The sequence below is a fragment of the Oncorhynchus kisutch genome, linkage group LG25 (genome assembly GCF_002021735.2).
Source record: "Oncorhynchus kisutch isolate 150728-3 linkage group LG25, Okis_V2, whole genome shotgun sequence".
Classification (NCBI taxonomy): Eukaryota; Metazoa; Chordata; class Actinopteri; order Salmoniformes; family Salmonidae; genus Oncorhynchus; species Oncorhynchus kisutch.
Window position 1 is genome coordinate 3,283,670 of NC_034198.2, and position 24,087 is coordinate 3,307,756.

The 24,087-nt window shown below is 43.7% G+C and overlaps 10 non-coding genes across 10 annotated transcripts; all 10 read left to right on the forward strand.

Annotated features, from left to right (window-relative positions):
- The first annotated feature begins 12,653 nt into the window (after positions 1–12,653).
- Positions 12,654–12,735, forward strand: trnas-gcu (transfer RNA serine (anticodon GCU)). Its single transcript has one exon. It is a non-coding gene; the product is annotated as a tRNA-Ser (tRNA).
- Positions 12,736–17,665: 4,930 nt separating this feature from the next.
- trnas-gcu (transfer RNA serine (anticodon GCU)) lies at positions 17,666–17,747 on the forward strand. Its single transcript has one exon. It is a non-coding gene; the product is annotated as a tRNA-Ser (tRNA).
- A 1,034-nt stretch (positions 17,748–18,781) lies between these two features.
- On the forward strand, positions 18,782–18,863 carry trnas-gcu (transfer RNA serine (anticodon GCU)). Its single transcript has one exon. It is a non-coding gene; the product is annotated as a tRNA-Ser (tRNA).
- Positions 18,864–19,337: 474 nt separating this feature from the next.
- On the forward strand, positions 19,338–19,419 carry trnas-gcu (transfer RNA serine (anticodon GCU)). The gene has a single exon. It is a non-coding gene; the product is annotated as a tRNA-Ser (tRNA).
- A 475-nt stretch (positions 19,420–19,894) lies between these two features.
- trnas-gcu (transfer RNA serine (anticodon GCU)) lies at positions 19,895–19,976 on the forward strand. Its single transcript has one exon. It is a non-coding gene; the product is annotated as a tRNA-Ser (tRNA).
- Positions 19,977–20,452: 476 nt separating this feature from the next.
- trnas-gcu (transfer RNA serine (anticodon GCU)) lies at positions 20,453–20,534 on the forward strand. Its single transcript has one exon. It is a non-coding gene; the product is annotated as a tRNA-Ser (tRNA).
- Positions 20,535–22,163: 1,629 nt separating this feature from the next.
- trnas-gcu (transfer RNA serine (anticodon GCU)) lies at positions 22,164–22,245 on the forward strand. The gene has a single exon. It is a non-coding gene; the product is annotated as a tRNA-Ser (tRNA).
- Positions 22,246–22,721: 476 nt separating this feature from the next.
- trnas-gcu (transfer RNA serine (anticodon GCU)) lies at positions 22,722–22,803 on the forward strand. Its single transcript has one exon. It is a non-coding gene; the product is annotated as a tRNA-Ser (tRNA).
- A 475-nt stretch (positions 22,804–23,278) lies between these two features.
- trnas-gcu (transfer RNA serine (anticodon GCU)) lies at positions 23,279–23,360 on the forward strand. Its single transcript has one exon. It is a non-coding gene; the product is annotated as a tRNA-Ser (tRNA).
- A 413-nt stretch (positions 23,361–23,773) lies between these two features.
- On the forward strand, positions 23,774–23,855 carry trnas-gcu (transfer RNA serine (anticodon GCU)). The gene has a single exon. It is a non-coding gene; the product is annotated as a tRNA-Ser (tRNA).
- Positions 23,856–24,087: the final 232 nt, after the last annotated feature.

The following is a 24,087-nucleotide window of genomic DNA, read 5'->3' on the forward strand; positions in this document are numbered from 1 at the left end:
GCTGGGTTGGTTCTGGCACTACTGGGCTGAGCTGGTACTGGTACTGCTGGGCTGAGCTGGGTTGGTTCTGGCACTACTGGGCTGAGCTGGTACTGGTACTGCTGGGCTGAGCTGGGTTGGTTCTGGCACTACTGGGCTGAGCTGGTACTGGTACTGCTGGGCTGAGCTGGGTTGGTTCTGGCACTGTTGAGCGAGGCTGGGTCTAGCTCGGACATGTTGGTAGGGGCTGTCTGAATTGTTTCCTCTTGCTTGTGTAAGTTTAGGTACTTGCTTTCCTCTCTTTTGCCCTCTCCTTTATAATTTCTTATTGTTGTTTTTAATTATTTGTTAACTAGGTTTTTTAGCTAACAGCAGGTAGCCAGTTGTTAGAAACTCCCTTAGCAAATCCCTAGAAACATGTAAACAACTGTTAGCTTGTTAGCTATCCAATTGAGTTATAAGGATAAAAGTTGTTTTCTGATGTATTTTCTTCTTCTGATCTTATATTCTTAGTCCTTCTTCCTTTTTTTTCAAATGCACTCTTTTGAAATATGATATATAATTCCAGGAGCGCCAAGTCTAGGTCCAAAAGGCTCCTTAATTTATTTTACCCCCAAGCCATAAGACTGCTAAACAATTAATCAAATGGTCATTAACACCCCACCCCACCTCCATTTGTTTTGTACACTGCTGCTACTCTCTGTTTATTATGTATGCATAGTCACTTCACTTATTTCATACTTTAGTTTATTTGGTAAATATTTTCTTCACCAACAGTGCAGATCAAGAAGAGTTAAGAACCCCAATAGCAAAAACCTTGGTTTAGATTAAAGTACTTCTCTTCTTCTGTCCTTACCCTTTGGCTCCATAGGATGTGATGTGCTGTACTATTCTATGCTCTGATATGCTATGCTCCCATCTGTTGGCATTTAGCGACAGCTCTCCCACCCCTGTGCTGATCTCCGGTCCATATTAACCAGGCTAATTTGTCTGCCAATGCCCCCTCTGATTGCTACCATGTGATGTCATGTGAAAGGTGAGGGATGCTCACTTATCTGTAGAGAGAGAGAGGGGGAGAGAGTAAGAAAGAGAGCGAGAGAGAGAGTGTGTGGGGCTGGGGGGGGGTGAGAGAGGGAGAAGGGCAAAGGGCAAAGGGGAAAAGAAAAGAAGGTCGAGAAAATAAGGTCGAAAAATACAGATCAAGAGAATCACTTTATCCTTACCTATATGTACATGTACATATCTACCTTAATTACCTAGTAGAGAGAGAGAGAGAGAGAGAGAAATCTCATCTGATGCTCTTCTGAGACCATACCAGTTGTGTGTCTGTCTGGGATTCTGGAAGCAGGCCTGGATCATGGATGACCACACAGACAGGAGCAACTCTTCCATATGGAGCCTTTGGCTCTGAGATTCCCAGGCTCTCCACGACAGTACGCATCACAAGGGAGGATCAGGATGATGAGCTTTGTCCGTGCGACAGGCAGGTGAGAAGGAGGAAATACGGTACGGGGGCACCGTATTGACAGAGACCCACACAGATAAAGAGGGGAGTTGTTCCATCTTCTTGGAGGATTCCTACGGTACTGCCGACGCTCCACTCAGTATAGCCTCTCTTGGAACACTGTACAAACTTCCCCCTCAAACCACACTTTGGCTAGAAGATGTGGAAGATGCCTTTAGGCACATACCTAGGATCGGCTTACCCTAACCTAAACCACTAGGGATGGAAAATTGCAAAACTGTCCTTAGATCAGTGGCTAGGGGCAACTTCCTCCCACCTTCATTCACCACCATAGGAAGACCACTGCATTCAGTCAGAGCTCCATTCCAGAAGTAAGACTCTTCTCGGCGAACCCACACCACCCCAAACAACCTGGGGCTGAACAGCAGACATGACTTGGCTTGGGGCCTGGTGCTCCAGGCCTGTCAGTTTATCCAGCCACTGAGCCAACATTGGACATGGGACTGTGATATCCAAAAATGCTGATATAGTGTTAAAAACAGCCAGTTTGCATGTCCAGGTAGTAAGAGCATAGGGGATTTTCTATGGCACGTTATGGACTTAATCGTTCGAACCCTGACCCTGAGAAAGTACTGTATGCCAATCAAAGCTAAGTCTAAACAGAAGTACGGAGGAAGAGGTAGTCAAACTCGACATCAAATATTTCTCGCAGTGACAATAAACACATTCAGTCCTTGATTTATAAACGCAATACTGTATTCAAATAATGGAGGACCAGACTGGAGGCCCGAAGAGAGCGAGATGACATCTTTAAAGGGAAAGTTTCCTGACGGACCAGAGGAAGTCCTGGACAACTGTGGGCCTTGTGTGTGCCAGGGAAAGCAGGAGCCAGGCTCGAGGTTCAACAACACGGAAACCTGTGAAAATACAAGCAGCGCACCAACGTATCAAACCAAATAAACCCACTTCAGAGCAGAGCAAAGAGGCACACTTGCCAGCCAATATCTTTTTTTGTTTTACCTTTATTGAACTAGGCAAGTCAGTTAAGAACAAATTAATTGTTTCAATGACAGCCTAGGAACAGTGGGTTAACTGCATTGTTCAGGGGCAGAATGACAGATGTTTACTTTGTCAACTCAGGGATTTAATCTTGCAACATTTCCATTACTAGTCCAACACTCTAACCACTAGGCTGAACCAGGGAGGATGTACAGTGCTCACAGGAAGGGAGCTGGCAAGTGCTAGTGATGTAAATACTAGTCTTTCTTTCACACTGCAGCGTCCAAGCAGTGGGGGAAAAAGTACCCAATTGTCATACTTGAGTAAAAGTAAAGACACCTTAATAGAAAATGATTATTTGAGTAAAAGTCTAAACATATTTGGTTTTAAATATAATTAAGTTTCAAAAGTAAATGGAATTGCTAAAATATACATAAGTATCGAAAGTAAAAGAATACATCATTTAAAATTCCTTATATTAAGCAAACCAGATGGCAAAATGTCATAAAAAAAAAAAAATATGGACCAGGTTGTACACTCCAACACTCAGACATAATTTACAAACAAAGCATTTGTGTTTAGTGAGTCCGCTAGATCAGAGGCAGTAGGGACGAGCAGGGATATTCTCTTAATAAGTGTGTGAATTGGACCATTTTCCTGTTGTACTAAGCATTCAAAATGTAACAAATACTTTTGGGTGTCAGGGAAAATGTATGGAGTTAAAAGTACAATATTTTCTTAAAATGACTGTAGTGAAGTCAAATTAAAAGTTGTCAAAAATATAAATAGTAAAGTAAAGTACATATACCCGCAATAGTGCATTGATTCCATCTTTCTTCACACGGATGATACATTTAAGCTAATTGCAGCCTAGCTGATTTACATGTCACGCCATTAACAACACACTGGTCACACCACATCATTTCAATGTGGAAATGTGGGTAATATTTGTTTGAGATTTCAACCTTAATTTATTTACCTACACAAAAAGGACAGCCAGAAGTTTGTTGAATTCCCAATGTGTTATCATCATGCTTTCAACCATTTAAAAGCACAACCAAGTTCAAATTTTCATCTAGATGTGTTATTACTGCACTGTCAACCGTTTAAAAGCACAACCAAGTTCAAATGGGAATACAATGTCAGATATTCTGTATTTATACAACAACAGCTTAATGTGTTATCACTGTGTTTCATCAAATAGCACAACCGAATGACCTGGATTGCAGTTGAGATTACATTGAAAGTGCAACTGATCAATGCTGTTCGATATTCTGCGATATTATTGCAATTGTGAAGATCTCCACAGACCTGTGACCTTTGAATGATCTGTTGAACATGCACCCTTTCTATGATTACATAAGAAGACATTTATAGTTAGAGTTTCCTAAAAATGTGGCCGACGGTGTATTCCTCATCTTAAATTGGAATAAATACTAATACATTATAGGCTTAACTTTGGAAAATAGGCTTAAGTTTGGGCTATTTACTGTACTACAAAAGCAATATCGATTTGTGTTTGGTTGTTAATGCAATGTAACAAAATATCCACATTTTGTGCCACTGACTTAGTTTGGCTTTAATTCCAGTTTGTCTACAAATTAATCATTGATATGTTAGATTCACATCTCCATCTCAACCAAAATCGAAGATAAGGAATAGGACTACATCAAACAAAACTTTTAATCAAGAACTTGAGATCACTCTGCCTGACAACACATTTGTTAAATGTCTCGATGGGATCGACACATGGCACATCCATTGCTCTGCCTAACTTTCATTGATTTCAATCAAGGGTTTACATACAGCAACTACAGTTTTTTAAGGTCATTTGCAACGTAGATATTACAGGATGAGGTGGCCGAGTGGTTAAGGTGATGGACTGCTAATCCATTGTGCTCTGCATGCATGGGTTCGAATCCCATCCGCATCATTTAACAACCACAATTCTTCGCTTTATTATGGCATTGGAAGATTTTGACTTTCACAAACACTGGTAACATGGCCGACTGCCACCGTGAGAGCGCAGGACTTGGTATCTGAGTGGTGAAGGCGATGAACTCCTTGTGTGGATCATAACACCAACCTCTTCACAAAACATATTTCCTCTCTTGCATGGCCCCACATGAATATAGAATCCCTCCACAATCCTAGAGCGACTGATAAGATTCAGGTATTGAAGAATAGCTTTTCCAAAGGGCAACCTTGATGGTGGGATTTGAACTGACACCTCAACACACTTCATCAAGAACTTGAGACCACTCGGCCTGACAACACATTTGTTAAATGTCTCGATGGGATCGACACATGCCACATCCATTGCTCTGCCTAACTTTCATTGATTTCAATCAAGAGTTTACATACAGCAACTACAGTTTTTTAAGGTCATTTGCCACGTAGATATTACAGGATGAGGTGGCCGAGTGGTTAAGGTGATGGACTGCTAATCCATTGTGCTCTGCATGCATGGGTTCGAATCCCATCTGTATCATTTAACAACCACAATTCTTCGCTTTATTATGGCATTGGAAGATTTTGACTTTCACAAACACTGGTAAGATGGCCGACTGCCACCGTGAGAGCGCAGGACTTGGTATCTGAGTGGTGAAGGCGATGAACTCCTTGTGTGGATCATAACACCAACCTCTTCACAAAACATATTTCCTCTCTTGCATGGCCCCACATGAATATAGAATCCCTCCACAATCCTAGAGCGACTGATAAGATTCAGGTATTGAAGAATAGCTTTTCCAAAGGGCAACCTCGATGGTGGGATTTGAACTGACACCTCAACACACTTCATCAAGAACTTGAGACCACTCGGCCTGACAACACATTTGTTAAATGTCTCGATGGGATCGACACATGCCACATCCATTGCTCTGCCCAACTTTCATTGATTTCAATCAAGGGTTTACATACAGCAACTACAGTTTTTTAAGGTCATTTGCCACGTAGATATTACAGGATGAGGTGGCCGAGTGGTTAAGGCGATGGACTGCTAATCCATTGTGCTCTGCATGCATGGGTTCGAATCCCATCTTCATCGTGTAACCAGTACAATTCTTTGCTTTATTATGGCATTGGAAGATTTTGACTTTCACAAACACTGGTAAGATGGCCGACTGCCACCGCGAGAGTGCAGGACTTGGTATCTGAGTGGTGAAGGCGATGAACTACATGTGTGGATAAAAACACCAACCTCTTCGCGAAACATATTTCCTCTCTTGCATGGCCCCACATGAATATAGAATCCCTCCACAATCCTAGAGCGACTGATAAGATTCATGTATTGAAGAATAGCTTTTCCAAGGGCAACCTCGATGGTGGGATTTGAACTGACACCTCAACACACTTCATCAAGAACTTGAGACCACTCGGCCTGACAACACATTTGTTAAATGTCTCGATGGGATAGACACATGGCACATCCATTGCTCTGCCTAACTTTCATTGATTTCAATCAAGGGTTTCATACAGCAACTACAGTTTTTTAAGGTCATTTGCCACGTAGATATTACAGGATGAGGTGGCCGAGTGGTTAAGGTGATGGACTGCTAATCCATTGTGCTCTGCATGCATGGGTTCGAATCCCATCCTCATCGTCTAACCACCACAATTCTTTGCTTTATTATGGCATTGGAAGATTTTGACTTTCACAAACACTGGTAAAATGGCCGACTGCCACCGCGAGAGCGCAGGACTTGGTATCTGAGTGGTGAAGGAGATGAACTACATGTGTGGATCATAACACCAACCTCTTCACAAAACAGATTTCCTCTCTTGCATGGCCCCACATGAATATAGAATCCCTCCACAATCCTAGAGCGACTGATAACATTCAGGTATTGAATAATAGCTTTTCCAAAGGGCAACCTCGATGGTGGGATTTGAACCGACACCTCAACACAATTCATCAAGAACTTGAGACCACTCGGCCTGACAACACATTTGTTAAATGTCTCGATGGGATAGACACATGGCACATCCATTGCTCTGCCTAACTTTCATTGATTTCAATCAAGGGTTTCATACAGCAACTACAGTTTTTTAATGTCATTTGCCACGTAGATATTACAGGATGAGGTGGCCGAGTGGTTAAGGCGATGGACTGCTAATCCATTGTGCTCTGCATGCATGGGTTCAAATCCCATCCTCATCGTTTAACCAGTACAATTCTGTGCTTTATTATGCCATTGGAAGATTTTGACTTTCACAAACACTGGTAAGATGGCCGACTGCCACCGCGAGAGCGCAGGACTTGCTATCTGAGTGGTGAAGGCGATGAACTACATGTGTGGATCATAACACCAACCTCTTCACAAAAAAGATTTCCTCTCTTACATGGCCCCACATGAATATAGAATCCCTCCACAATCCAAGAGCGACTGATATGATTCAGGTATTGAAGAATAGCTTTTCCAAAGGGCAACCTCAATGGTGGGATTTGAACCGACACCTCAACACACCTCATCAAGCACTTGAGACCACTCGGCCTGACAACACATTTGTTAAATGTCTCGATGGCATCGATATATGGCCCTGCCATTGCTCTGCCTAACTTTCATATTTCAATCAGGGGTTTACATACAGCAACTACAGTTTGTTAAGGTCTTTTGCCACGTAAATATTACAGGATGAGGTGGCCGAGTGGTTAAGGCGATGGACTGCTAATCCATTGTGCTCTGCATGCATGGGTTCGAATCCCATCCTCATTGTTTAACCACCACAATTGTTTGCTTTATTATGGCATTGGAAGATTTTGACTTTCACAAACACTGGTAAGATGGCCTACTGCCACCGCGAGAGCGCAGGACTTGGTATCTGAGTGGTGAAGGCGATGAACTACATGCGTGGATCATAACACCAACCTCTTCACAAAACATATTTCCTCTCTTGCATGGCCCCACATGAATATAGAATCCCTCCACAATCCTAGAGCGACTGATAAGATTCAGGTATTGAAGAATAGCTTTTCCAAAGGGCAACCTCGATGGTGGGATTTGAACTGACACCTCAACACACTTCATCAAGAACTTGAGACCACTCGGCCTGACAACACATTTGTTAAATGTCTCGATGGGATCGACACATGGCACATCCATTGCTCTGCCTAACTTTCATTGATTTCAATCAAGGGTTTACATACAGCAACTACAGTTTTTTAAGGTCATTTGCCACGTAGATATTACAGGATGAGGTGGCCGAGTGGTTAAGGCGATGGACTGCTAATCCATTGTTCTCTGCATGCATGGGTTCGAATCCCATCCTCATCGTTTAACCACCACAATTCTTTGCTTTATTATGGCATTGGAAGATTTTGACTTTCACAAACACTGGTAAGATGGCCTACTGCCACCGCGAGAGCGCAGGACTTGCTATCTGAGTGGTGAAGGCGATGAACTACATGCGTGGATCATAACACCAACCTCTTCACAAAACATATTTCCTCTCTTGCATGGCCCCACATGAATATAGAATCCCTCCACAATCCTAGAGCGACTGATAAGATTCAGGTATTGAAGAATAGCTTTTCCAAAGGGCAACCTTGATGGTGGGATTTGAACTGACACCTCAACACACTTCATCAAGAACTTGAGACCACTCGGCCTGACAACACATTTGTTAAATGTCTCGATGGGATAGACACATGGCACATCCATTGCTCTGCCTAACTTTCATTGATTTCAATCAAGGGTTTCATACAGCAACTACAGTTTTTTAAGGTCATTTGCCACGTAGATATTACAGGATGAGGTGGCCGAGTGGTTAAGGTGATGGACTGCTAATCCATTGTGCTCTGCATGCATGGGTTCGAATCCCATCCTCATCGTCTAACCACCACAATTCTGTGCTTTATTATGGCATTGGAAGTTTTTGACTTTCACAAACACTGGTAAAATGGCCGACTGCCACCGCGAGAGCGCAGGACTTGGTATCTGAGTGGTGAAGGCGATGAACTACATGCGTGGATCATAACACCAACCTCTTCACAAAACATATTTCCTCTCTTGCATGGCCCCACATGAATATAGAATCCCTCCACAATCCTAGAGCGACTGATAAGATTCAGGTATTGAAGAATAGCTTTTCCAAAGGGCAACCTTGATGGTGGGATTTGAACTGACACCTCAACACACTTCATCAAGAACTTGAGACCACTCGGCCTGACAACACATTTGTTAAATGTCTCGATGGGATCGACACATGGCACATCCATTGCTCTGCCTAACTTTCATTGATTTCAATCAAGGGTTTACATACAGCAACTAAAGTTTTTTAAGGTCATTTGCCACGTAGATATTACAGGAAGAGGTGGCCGAGTGGTTAAGGCGATGGACTGCTAATCCATTGTGCCAGGCATGCATGGGTTCGAATCCCATCCTCATCGTTTAACCACCACAATTCTTTGCTTTATTATGGCATTGGAAGATTTTGACTTTCACAAACACTGGTAAGATGGCCTACTGCCACCGCGAGTGCGCAGGACTTGGTATCTGAGTGGTGAAGGCGATGAACTACATGCTTGGATCATAACACCAACCTCTTCACAAAACATATTTCCTCTCTTGCATGGCCCCACATGAATATAGAATCCCTCCACAATCCTAGAGCGACTGATAAGATTCAGGTATTGAAGAATAGCTTTTCCAAAGGGCAACCTTGATGGTGGGATTTGAACTGACACCTCAACACACTTCATCAAGAACTTGAGACCACTCGGCCTGACAACACATTTGTTAAATGTCTCGATGGGATCGACACATGCCACATCCATTGCTCTGCCCAACTTTCATTGATTTCAATCAAGGGTTTACATACAGCAACTACAGTTTTTTAAGGTCATTTGCCACGTAGATATTACAGGATGAGGTGGCCGAGTGGTTAAGGCGATGGACTGCTAATCCATTGTGCTCTGCATGCATGGGTTCGAATCCCATCTTCATCGTGTAACCAGTACAATTCTTTGCTTTATTATGGCATTGGAAGATTTTGACTTTCACAAACACTGGTAAGATGGCCGACTGCCACCGCGAGAGTGCAGGACTTGGTATCTGAGTGGTGAAGGCGATGAACTACATGTGTGGATAAAAACACCAACCTCTTCGCGAAACATATTTCCTCTCTTGCATGGCCCCACATGAATATAGAATCCCTCCACAATCCTAGAGCGACTGATAAGATTCATGTATTGAAGAATAGCTTTTCCAAGGGCAACCTCGATGGTGGGATTTGAACTGACACCTCAACACACTTCATCAAGAACTTGAGACCACTCGGCCTGACAACACATTTGTTAAATGTCTCGATGGGATAGACACATGGCACATCCATTGCTCTGCCTAACTTTCATTGATTTCAATCAAGGGTTTCATACAGCAACTACAGTTTTTTAAGGTCATTTGCCACGTAGATATTACAGGATGAGGTGGCCGAGTGGTTAAGGTGATGGACTGCTAATCCATTGTGCTCTGCATGCATGGGTTCGAATCCCATCCTCATCGTCTAACCACCACAATTCTTTGCTTTATTATGGCATTGGAAGATTTTGACTTTCACAAACACTGGTAAAATGGCCGACTGCCACCGCGAGAGCGCAGGACTTGGTATCTGAGTGGTGAAGGAGATGAACTACATGTGTGGATCATAACACCAACCTCTTCACAAAACAGATTTCCTCTCTTGCATGGCCCCACATGAATATAGAATCCCTCCACAATCCTAGAGCGACTGATAACATTCAGGTATTGAATAATAGCTTTTCCAAAGGGCAACCTCGATGGTGGGATTTGAACCGACACCTCAACACAATTCATCAAGAACTTGAGACCACTCGGCCTGACAACACATTTGTTAAATGTCTCGATGGGATAGACACATGGCACATCCATTGCTCTGCCTAACTTTCATTGATTTCAATCAAGGGTTTCATACAGCAACTACAGTTTTTTAATGTCATTTGCCACGTAGATATTACAGGATGAGGTGGCCGAGTGGTTAAGGCGATGGACTGCTAATCCATTGTGCTCTGCATGCATGGGTTCAAATCCCATCCTCATCGTTTAACCAGTACAATTCTGTGCTTTATTATGCCATTGGAAGATTTTGACTTTCACAAACACTGGTAAGATGGCCGACTGCCACCGCGAGAGCGCAGGACTTGCTATCTGAGTGGTGAAGGCGATGAACTACATGTGTGGATCATAACACCAACCTCTTCACAAAAAAGATTTCCTCTCTTACATGGCCCCACATGAATATAGAATCCCTCCACAATCCAAGAGCGACTGATAAGATTCAGGTATTGAAGAATAGCTTTTCCAAAGGGCAACCTCAATGGTGGGATTTGAACCGACACCTCAACACACCTCATCAAGCACTTGAGACCACTCGGCCTGACAACACATTTGTTAAATGTCTCGATGGCATCGATATATGGCCCTGCCATTGCTCTGCCTAACTTTCATATTTCAATCAGGGGTTTACATACAGCAACTACAGTTTGTTAAGGTCTTTTGCCACGTAAATATTACAGGATGAGGTGGCCGAGTGGTTAAGGCGATGGACTGCTAATCCGTTGTGCTCTGCATGCATGGGTTCGAATCCCATCCTCATTGTTTAACCACCACAATTGTTTGCTTTATTATGGCATTGGAAGATTTTGACTTTCACAAACACTGGTAAGATGGCCTACTGCCACCGCGAGAGCGCAGGACTTGGTATCTGAGTGGTGAAGGCGATGAACTACATGCGTGGATCATAACACCAACCTCTTCACAAAACATATTTCCTCTCTTGCATGGCCCCACATGAATATAGAATCCCTCCACAATCCTAGAGCGACTGATAAGATTCAGGTATTGAAGAATAGCTTTTCCAAAGGGCAACCTCGATGGTGGGATTTGAACTGACACCTCAACACACTTCATCAAGAACTTGAGACCACTCGGCCTGACAACACATTTGTTAAATGTCTCGATGGGATCGACACATGGCACATCCATTGCTCTGCCTAACTTTCATTGATTTCAATCAAGGGTTTACATACAGCAACTACAGTTTTTTAAGGTCATTTGCCACGTAGATATTACAGGATGAGGTGGCCGAGTGGTTAAGGCGATGGACTGCTAATCCATTGTTCTCTGCATGCATGGGTTCGAATCCCATCCTCATCGTTTAACCACCACAATTCTTTGCTTTATTATGGCATTGGAAGATTTTGACTTTCACAAACACTGGTAAGATGGCCTACTGCCACCGCGAGAGCGCAGGACTTGCTATCTGAGTGGTGAAGGCGATGAACTACATGCGTGGATCATAACACCAACCTCTTCACAAAACATATTTCCTCTCTTGCATGGCCCCACATGAATATAGAATCCCTCCACAATCCTAGAGCGACTGATAAGATTCAGGTATTGAAGAATAGCTTTTCCAAAGGGCAACCTTGATGGTGGGATTTGAACTGACACCTCAACACACTTCATCAAGAACTTGAGACCACTCGGCCTGACAACACATTTGTTAAATGTCTCGATGGGATAGACACATGGCACATCCATTGCTCTGCCTAACTTTCATTGATTTCAATCAAGGGTTTACATACAGCAACTACAGTTTTTTAAGGTCATTTGCCACGTAGATATTACAGGATGAGGTGGCCGAGTGGTTAAGGTGATGGACTGCTAATCCATTGTGCTCTGCATGCATGGGTTCGAATCCCATCCTCATCGTCTAACCACCACAATTCTTTGCTTTATTATGGCATTGGAAGTTTTTGACTTTCACAAACACTGGTAAAATGGCCGACTGCCACCGCGAGAGCGCAGGACTTGGTATCTGAGTGGTGAAGGCGATGAACTACATGCGTGGATCATAACACCAACCTCTTCACAAAACATATTTCCTCTCTTGCATGGCCCCACATGAATATAGAATCCCTCCACAATCCTAGAGCGACTGATAAGATTCAGGTATTGAAGAATAGCTTTTCCAAAGGGCAACCTTGATGGTGGGATTTGAACTGACACCTCAACACACTTCATCAAGAACTTGAGACCACTCGGCCTGACAACACATTTGTTAAATGTCTCGATGGGATCGACACATGGCACATCCATTGCTCTGCCTAACTTTCATTGATTTCAATCAAGGGTTTACATACAGCAACTACAGTTTTTTAAGGTCATTTGCCACGTAGATATTACAGGATGAGGTGGCCGAGTGGTTAAGGCGATGGACTGCTAATCCATTGTGCTCTGCATGCATGGGTTCGAATCCCATCCTCATCGTTTAACCACCACAATTCTTTGCTTTATTATGGCATTGGAAGATTTTGACTTTCACAAACACTGGTAAGATGGCCTACTGCCACCGCGAGTGCGCAGGACTTGGTATCTGAGTGGTGAAGGCGATGAACTACATGCTTGGATCATAACACCAACCTCTTCACAAAACATATTTCCTCTCTTGCATGGCCCCACATGAATATAGAATCCCTCCACAATCCTAGAGCGACTGATAAGATTCAGGTATTGAATAATAGCTTTTCCAAAGGGCAACCTCGATGGTGGGATTTGAACCGACACCTCAACACAATTCATCAAGAACTTGAGACCACTCGGCCTGACAACACATTTGTTAAATGTCTCGATGGGATAGACACATGGCACATCCATTGCTCTGCCTAACTTTCATTGATTTCAATCAAGGGTTTCATACAGCAACTACAGTTTTTTAACGTCATTTGCCACGTAGATATTACAGGATGAGGTGGCCGAGTGGTTAAGGCGATGGACTGCTAATCCATTGTGCTCTGCATGCATGGGTTCAAATCCCATCCTCATCGTTTAACCAGTACAATTCTGTGCTTTATTATGCCATTGGAAGATTTTGACTTTCACAAACACTGGTAAGATGGCCGACTGCCACCGCGAGAGCGCAGGACTTGCTATCTGAGTGGTGAAGGCGATGAACTACATGTGTGGATCATAACACCAACCTCTTCACAAAAAAGATTTCCTCTCTTACATGGCCCCACATGAATATAGAATCCCTCCACAATCCAAGAGCGACTGATAAGATTCAGGTATTGAAGAATAGCTTTTCCAAAGGGCAACCTCAATGGTGGGATTTGAACCGACACCTCAACACACCTCATCAAGCACTTGAGACCACTCGGCCTGACAACACATTTGTTAAATGTCTCGATGGCATCGATATATGGCCCTGCCATTGCTCTGCCTAACTTTCATATTTCAATCAGGGGTTTACATACAGCAACTACAGTTTGTTAAGGTCTTTTGCCACGTAAATATTACAGGATGAGGTGGCCGAGTGGTTAAGGCGATGGACTGCTAATCCATTGTGCTCTGCATGCATGGGTTCAAATCCCATCCTCATCGTGTAACCAGTACAATTCTGTGCTTTATTATGGCATTGGAAGATTTTGACTTTCACAAACACTGGTAAGATGGCCGACTGCCACCGCGAGAGCGCAGGACTTGCTATCTGAGTGGTGAAGGCGATGAACTACATGTGTGGATCATAACACCAACCTCTTCACAAAACAGATTTCCTCTCTTGCATTGCCCCACATGAATATAGAATCCCTCCACAATCCTAGAGCGACTGATAATATGCATGTATTGAAGAATAGCTTTTCCAAGGGCAACCACGATGGTGGGATTTGAACTGACACCTCAACACACTTCATCAAGAACTTGAGACCACTCGGCCTGACAACACATTTGTTAAATGTCTTGATGGGATAGACACATGGCACATCCATTGCTCTGCCTAACTTTCATTGATTTCAATCAAGGGTTTCATACAGCAACTACAGTTTTTTAAGGTCATTTGTCACGTAGATGTTACAGGATGAGTTGGCCGAGTGGTTAAGGCGATGGACTGCTAATCCATTGTGCTCTGCATGCATGGTTTCAAATCCCATCCTCATCGTGTAACCAGTACAATTCTGTGCTTTATTATGGCATTGGAAGATTTTGACTTTCACAAACACTGGTAAGATGGCCGACTGCCACTGCGAGAGCGCAGGACTTGCTATCTGAGTGGTGAAGGCGATGAACTACATGTGTGGATCATAACACCAACCTCTTCACAAAACAGATTTCCTCTCTTGCATTGCCCCACATGAATATAGAATCCCTCCACAATCCTAGAGCGACTGATAAGATTCAGGTATTGAAGAATAGCTTTTCCAAAGGGCAACCTCAATGGTGGGATTTGAACCGACACCTCAACACACCTCATCAAGCACTTGAGACCACTTGGCCTGACAACACATTTGTTAAATGTCTCGATGGCATCGATAGATGGCCCTGCCATTGCTCTGCCTAACTTTCATATTTCAATCAGGGGTTTACACACAGCAACTACAGTTTGTTAAGGTCTTTTGCCACGTAAATATTACAGGATGAGGTGACCGAGTGGTTAAGGCGATGGACTGCTAATCCATTGTGCTCTGCATGCATGGGTTCGAATCCCATCCTCATTGTGTAACCAGTACAGTTCTGTGCTTTATTATGGCATTGGAAGATTTTGACTTTCACAAACACTGGTAAGATGGCCGACTGCCACCGCGAGAGCGCAGGACTTGGTATCTGAGTGGTGAAGGCGATGAACTACATGTGTGGATCATAACACCAACCTCTTCACAAAACAGATTTCCTCTCTTGCATTGCCCCACATGAATATAGAATCCCTCCACAATCCTAGAGCGACTGATAATATGCATGTATTGAAGAATAGCTTTTCCAAGGGCAACCACGATGGTGGGATTTGAACTGACACCTCAACACACTTCATGAAGAACTTGAGACCACTCGGCCTGACAACACATTTGTTAAATGTCTTGATGGGATAGACACATGGCAAATCCATTGCTCTGCCTAACTTTCATATTTCAATCAAGGGTTTCATTCAGCAACTACAGTTTTTTAAGGTCATTTGTCACGTAAATGTTACAGGATGAGTTGGCCGAGTGGTTAAGGCGATGGACTGCTAATCCATTGTGCTCTGCATGCATGGGTTCAAATTCCATCCTCATCGTTTAACCAGTACAATTCTGTGCTTTATTATGGCATTGGAAGATTTCGACTTTCACAAACACTGGTAAGATGGCCGACTGCCACCGCGAGAGCGCAGGACTTGCTATCTGAGTGGTGAAGGCGATGAACTACATGTGTGGATCATAACACCAACCTCTTCACAAAACATATTTCCTCTCTTGCATGGCCCCACATGAATATAGAATCCCTCCACAATCCTAGAGCGACTGATAAGATTCAGGTATTGAAGAATAGCTTTTCCAAAGGGCAACCTTGATGGTGGGATTTGAACTGACACCTCAACACACTTCATCAAGAACTTGAGACCACTCGGCCTGACAACACATTTGTTAAATGTCTCGATGGGATCGACACATGCCACATCCATTGCTCTGCCTAACTTTCATTGATTTCAATCAAGAGTTTACATACAGCAACTACAGTTTTTTAAGGTCATTTGCCACGTAGATATTACAGGATGAGGTGGCCGAGTGGTTAAGGTGATGGACTGCTAATCCATTGTGCTCTGCATGCATGGGTTCGAATCCCATCTGCATCATTTAACAACCACAATTCTTCGCTTTATTATGGCATTGGAAGATTTTGACTTTCACAAACACTGGTAACATGGCCGACTGCCACCGTGAGAGCGCAGGACTTGGTATCTGAGTGGTGAAGGCGATGAACTCCTTGTGTGGATCATAACACCAACCTCTTCACAAAACATATTTCCTCTCTTGCATGGCCCCACATGAATATAGAATCCCTCCACAATCCTAGAGCGACTGATAAGATTCAGGTATTGAAGAATAGCTTTTCCAAAGGGCAACCTCGATGGTGGGATTTGAACTGACACCTCAACACACTTCATCAAGAACTTGAGACCACTCGGCCTGACAACACATTTGTTAAATGTCTCGATGGGATCGACACATGGCACATCCATTGCTCTGCCTAACTTTCATTGATTTCAATCAAGGGTTTACATACAGCAACTACAGTTTTTTATGGGTCATTTGCCACATATATATTACAGGATCAGGTGGCCGAGTGGTTAAGGCGATGGACTGCTAATCCATTGTGCTCTGCATGCATGGGTTCGAATCCCATCCTCATCGTGTAACCAGTACAATTCTTTGCTTTATTATGGCATTGGAAGATTTTGACTTTCACAAACACTGGTAAGATGGCCGACTGCCACCGCGAGAGCGCAGGACTTGGTATCTGAGTGGTGAAGGCGATGAACTACATGTGTGGATAAAAACAGCAACCTCTTCGCGAAACATATTTCCTCTCTTGCATGGCCCCACATAAATATAGAATCCCTCCACAATCCTAGAGCGACTGATAAGATTCAGGTATTGAAGAATAGCTTTTCCAAAGGGCAACCTTGATGGTGGGATTTGAACTGACACCTCAACACACTTCATCAAGAACTTGAGACCACTCGGCCTGACAACACATTTGTTAAATGTCTCGATGGGATCGACACATGCCACATCCATTGCTCTGCCTAACTTTCATTGATTTCAATCAAGAGTTTACATACAGCAACTACAGTTTTTTAAGGTCATTTGCCACGTAGATATTACAGGATGAGGTGGCCGAGTGGTTAAGGTGATGGACTGCTAATCCATTGTGCTCTGCATGCATGGGTTCGAATCCCATCTGCATCATTTAACAACCACAATTCTTCGCTTTATTATGGCATTGGAAGATTTTGACTTTCACAAACACTGGTAACATGGCCGACTGCCACCGTGAGAGCGCAGGACTTGGTATCTGAGTGGTGAAGGCGATGAACTCCTTGTGTGGATCATAACACCAACCTCTTCACAAAACATATTTCCTCTCTTGCATGGCCCCACATGAATATAGAATCCCTCCACAATCCTAGAGCGACTGATAAGATTCAGGTATTGAAGAATAGCTTTTCCAAAGGGCAACCTCGATGGTGGGATTTGAACTGACACCTCAACACACTTCATCAAGAACTTGAGACCACTCGGCCTGACAACACATTTGTTAAATGTCTCGATGGGATCGACACATGGCACATCCATTGCTCTGCCTAACTTTCATTGATTTCAATCAAGGGTTTACATACAGCAACTACAGTTTTTTAAGGTCATTTGCCACGTAGATATTACAGGATGAGGTGGCCGAGTGGTTAAGGCGATGGACTGCTAATCCATTGTGCTCTGCATGCATGGGTTCGAATCCCATCCTCATCGTGTAACCAGTACAATTCTTTGCTTTATTATGGCATTGGAAGATTTTGACTTTCACAAACACTGGTAAGATGGCCTACTGCCACCGCGAGAGCGCAGGACTTGGTATCTGAGTGGTGAAGGCGATGAACTACATGCGTGGATCATAACACCAACCTCTTCACAAAACATATTTCCTCTCTTGCATGGCCCCACATGAATATAGAATCCCTCCACAATCCTAGAGCGACTGATAAGATTCAGGTATTGAAGAATAGCTTTTCCAAAGGGCAACCTCGATGGTGGGATTTGAACTGACACCTCAACACACTTCATCAAGAACTTGAGACCACTCGGCCTGACAACACATTTGTTAAATGTCTCGATGGGATCGACACATGGCACATCCATTGCTCTGCCTAACTTTCATTGATTTCAATCAAGGGTTTACATACAGCAACTACAGTTTTTTAAGGTCATTTGCCACGTAAATATTACAGGATGAGGTGGCCGAGTGGTTAAGGCGATGGACTGCTAATCCATTGTGCTCTGCATGCATGGGTTCGAATCCCATCCTCATTGTTTAACCACCACAATTGTTTGCTTTATTATGGCATTGGAAGATTTTGACTTTCACAAACACTGGTAAGATGGCCTACTGCCACCGCGAGAGCGCAGGACTTGGTATCTGAGTGGTGAAGGCGATGAACTACATGCGTGGATCATAACACCAACCTCTTCACAAAACATATTTCCTCTCTTGCATGGCCCCACATGAATATAGAATCCCTCCACAATCCTAGAGCGACTGATAAGATTCAGGTATTGAAGAATAGCTTTTCCAAAGGGCAACCTCGATGGTGGGATTTGAACTGACACCTCAACACACTTCATCAAGAACTTGAGACCACTCGGCCTGACAACACATTTGTTAAATGTCTCGATGGGATCGACACATGGCACATCCATTGCTCTGCCTAACTTTCATTGATTTCAATCAAGGGTTTACATACAGCAACTACAGTTTTTTAAGGTCATTTGCCACGTAGATATTACAGGATGAGGTGGCCGAGTGGTTAAGGCGATGGACTGCTAATCCATTGTGCTCTGCATGCATGGGTTCGAATCCCATCCTCATCGTTTAACCACCACAATTCTTTGCTTTATTATGGCATTGGAAGATTTTGACTTTCACAAACACTGGTAAGATGGCCGACTGCTACCGCGAGAGCGCAGGACTTGGTATCTGAGTGGTGAAGGCGATGAACTACATGTGTTGATAAAACACCAACCTCTTCGCGAAACATATTTCCTCTCTTGCATGGCCCCACATGAATATAGAATCCCTCCACAATCCTAGAGCGACTGATAAGATTCATGTATTGAAGAATAGCTTTTCCAAGGGCAACCTCGATGGTGGGATTTGAACTGACACCTCAACACACTTCATCAAGAACTTGAGACCACTCGGCCTGACAACACATTTGTTAAATGTCTCGATGGGATCGACACATGGCACATCCATTGCTCTGCCTAACTTTCATTGATTTCAATCAAGGGTTTACATACAGCAACTACAGATTTTTAAGGTCATTTGCCACGTAGATATTACAGGATGAGGTGGCCGAGTGGTTAAGGCGATGGACTGCTAATCCATTGTGCTCTGCATGCATGGGTTCGAATCCCATCCTCATCATTTAACCATCACAATTCTTTGCTTTATTATGGCATTGGAAGATTTTGACTTTCACAAACACTGGTAAGATGGCCGACTGCCACCGCGAGAGCGCAGGACTTGGTATCTGAGTGGTGAAGGCGATGAACTACATGCGTGGATCATAACACCAACCTCTTCACAAACATATTTCCTCTCTTGCATGGCCCCACATGAATATAGAATCCCTCCACAATCCTAGAGCGACTGATAAGATTCAGGTATTGAAGAATAGCTTTTCCAAAGGGCAACCTCGATGGTGGGATTTGAACTGACACCTCAACACACTTCATCAAGAACTTGAGACCACTCGGCCTGACAACACATTTGTTAAATGTCTCGATGGGATCGACACATGGCACATCCATTGCTCTGCCTAACTTTCATTGATTTCAATCAAGGGTTTACATACAGCAACTACAGTTTTTTAAGGTCATTTGCCACGTAGATATTACAGGATGAGGTGGCCGAGTGGTTAAGGCGATGGACTGCTAATCCATTGTGCTCTGCATGCATGGGTTCGAATCCCATCCTCATCGTGTAACCAGTACAATTCTTTGCTTTATTATGGCATTGGAAGATTTTGACTTTCACAAACACTGGTAAGATGGCCGACTGCCACCGCGAGAGCGCAGGTACTTGGTATCTGAGTGGTGAAGGCGATGAACTACATGTGTGGATAAAACACCAACCTCTTCGCGAAACATATTTCCTCTCTTGCATGGCCCCACATGAATATAGAATCCCTCCACAATCCTAGAGCGACCTGATAAGATTCAGGTATTGAAGAATAGCTTTTCCAAGGGCAACCTCGATGGTGGGATTTGAACTGACACCTCAACACACTTCATCAAGAACTTGAGACCACTCGGCCTGACAACACATTTGTTAAATGTCTCGATGGGATCGACACATGGCACATCCATTGCTCTGCCTAACTTTCATTGATTTCAATCAAGGGTTTACATACAGCAACTACAGTTTTTTAAGGTCATTTGCCACGTAGATATTACAGGATGAGGTGGCCGAGTGGTTAAGGCGATGGACTGCTAATCCATTGTGCTCTGCATGCATGGGTTCGAATCCCATCCTCATCGTTTAACCAGCCACAATTCTTTGCTTATTATGGCATTGGAAGATTTTGACTTTCACAAACACTGGTAAGATGGCCGACTGCCACCGCGAGAGCGCAGGACTTGGTATCTGAGTGGTGAAGGCGATGAACTACATGTGTGGATCATAACACCAACCTCTTCGCGAAACATATTTCCTCTCTTGCATGGCCCCACATGAATATAGAATCCCTCCACAATCCTAGAGCGACTGATAAGATTCAGGTATTGAAGAATAGCTTTTCCAAAGGGCAACCTCGATGGTGGGATTTGAACTGACACCTCAACACACTTCATCAAGAACTTGAGACCACTCGGCCTGACAACACATTTGTTAAATGTCTCGATGGGATCGACACATGGCACATCCATTGCTCTGCCTAACTTTCATTGATTTCAATCAAGGGTTTACATACAGCAACTACAGTTTTTTAAGGTCATTTGCCACGTAAATATTACAGGATGAGGTGGCCGAGTGGTTAAGGCGATGGACTGCTAATCCATTGTGCTCTGCATGCATGGGTTCGAATCCCATCCTCATTGTTTAACCACCACAATTGTTTGCTTTATTATGGCATTGGAAGATTTTGACTTTCACAAACACTGGTAAGATGGCCTACTGCCACCGCGAGAGCGCAGGACTTGGTATCTGAGTGGTGAAGGCGATGAACTACATGCGTGGATAATAACACCAACCTCTTCGCGAAACATATTTCCTCTCTTGCATGGCCCCACATGAATATAGAATCCCTCCACAATCCTAGAGCGACTGATAAGATTCAGGTATTGAAGAATAGCTTTTCCAAAGGGCAACCTCGATGGTGGGATTTGAACTGACACCTCAACACACTTCATCAAGAACTTGAGACCACTCGGCCTGACAACACATTTGATAAATGTCTCGATGGGATCGACACATGGCACATCCATTGCTCTGCCTAACTTTCATTGATTTCAATCAAGGGTTTACATACAGCAACTACAGTTTTTAAGGTCATTTGCCACGTAGATATTACAGGATGAGGTGGCCGAGTGGTTAGTGGATATTACAGGATGAGGTGGCCGGAGTGGTTAAGCGATGGACTGCTAATCATTGTGCTCTGCATGCATGGGTTCGAATCCCATCCTCATCGTTTAACCCACCACAATTCTTTGCTTTATTATGGCATTGGAAGATTTTTGACTTTCAACAAACACTGGTAAGATGGCCGACTGCTACCGCGAGAGCGCAGGACTTGGTATCTGAGTGGTGAAGGCGATGAACTACAATGTGTTGATAAAAACACCAACCTCTTCGCGAAACATATTTCCTCTCTTGCATGGCCCCACATGAATATAGAATCCCTCCACAATCCTAGAGCGACTGATAAGATTCATGTATTGAAGAATAGCTTTCCAAGGGGCAAACCTCGATGGTGGGATTTGAACTGACACCTCAAACACACTTCATCAAGAAACTTGAGACCACTCGGCCTGACAACACATTTGTTAAATGTCTCGATGGATCGACACATGGCACATCCATTGCTCTGCCTAACTTTCATTGATTTCAATCAAGGGTTTACATACAGCAACTACAGATTTTTAAGGTCATTTGCCACGTAGATATTACAGGATGAGGTGGCCGAGTGGTTAAGGCGATGGACTGCTAATCCATTGTGCTCTGCATGCATGGGTTCGAATCCCATCCTCATCATTTAACCATCACAATTCTTTGCTTTATTATGGCATTGGAAGATTTTGACTTTCACAAACACTGGTAAGATGGCCGACTGCCACCGCGAGAGCGCAGGACTTGGTATCTGAGTGGTGAAGGCGATGAACTACATGCGTGGATCATAACACCAACCTCTTCACAAAACATATTTCCTCTCTTGCATGGCCCCACATGAATATAGAATCCCTCCACAATCCTAGAGCGACTGATAAGATTCAGGTATTGAAGAATAGCTTTTCCAAAGGGCAACCTCGATGGTGGGATTTGAACTGACACCTCAACACACTTCATCAAGAACTTGAGACCACTCTGCCTGACAACACATTTGTTAAATGTCTCGATGGGATCGACACATGGCACATCCATTGCTCTGCCTAACTTTCATTGATTTCAATCAAGGGTTTACATACAGCAACTACAGTTTTTTAAGGTCATTTGCCACGTAGATATTACAGGATGAGGTGGCCGAGTGGTTAAGGCGATGGACTGCTAATCCATTGTGCTCTGCATGCATGGGTTCGAATCCCATCCTCATCGTGTAACCAGTACAATTCTTTGCTTTATTATGGCATTGGAAGATTTTGACTTTCACAAACACTGGTAAGATGGCCGACTGCCACCGCGAGAGCGCAGGTCTTGGTATCTGAGTGGTGAAGGCGATGAACTACATGTGTGGATAAAAACACCAACCTCTTCGCGAAACATATTTCCTCTCTTGCATGGCCCCACATGAATATAGAATCCCTCCACAATCCTAGAGCGACCGATAAGATTCATGTATTGAAGAATAGCTTTTCCAAGGGCAACCTCGATGGTGGGATTTGAACTGACACCTCAACACACTTCATCAAGAACTTGAGACCACTCGGCCTGACAACACATTTGTTAAATGTCTCGATGGGATCGACACATGGCACATCCATTGCTCTGCCTAACTTTCATTGATTTCAATCAAGGGTTTACATACAGCAACTACAGTTTTTTAAGGTCATTTGCCACGTAGATATTACAGGATGAGGTGGCCGAGTGGTTAAGGCGATGGACTGCTAATCCATTGTGCTCTGCATGCATGGGTTCGAATCCCATCCTCATCGTTTAACCACCACAATTCTTTGCTATATTATGGCATTGGAAGATTTTGACTTTCACAAACACTGGTAAGATGGCCGACTGCCACCGCGAGAGCGCAGGACTTGGTATCTGAGTGGTGAAGGCGATGAACTACATGTGTGGATCATAACACCAACCTCTTCGCGAAACATATTTCCTCTCTTGCATGGCCCCACATGAATATAGAATCCCTCCACAATCCTAGAGCGACTGATAAGATTCAGGTATTGAAGAATAGCTTTTCCAAAGGGCAACCTCGATGGTGGGATTTGAACTGACACCTCAACAAACTTCATCAAGAACTTGAGACCACTCTGCCTGACAACACATTTGTTAAATGTCTCGATGGGATCGACACATGGCACATCCATTGCTCTGCCTAACTTTTATATTACAGGATGAGGTGGCCGAGTGGTTAAGGCGATGGACTGCTAATCCATTGTGCTCTGCATGCATGGGTTCGAATCCCATCCTCATCGTGTAACCAGTACAATTCTTTGCTTTATTATGGCATTGGAAGATTTTGACTTTCACAAACACTGGTAAGATGGCCGACTGCCACCGCGAGAGCGCAGTTCTTGGTATCTGAGTGGTGAAGGCGATGAACTACATGTGTGGATAAAAACACCAACCTCTTCGCGAAACATATTTCCTCTCTTGCATGGCCCCACATGAATATAGAATCCCTCCACAATCCTAGAGCGACCGATA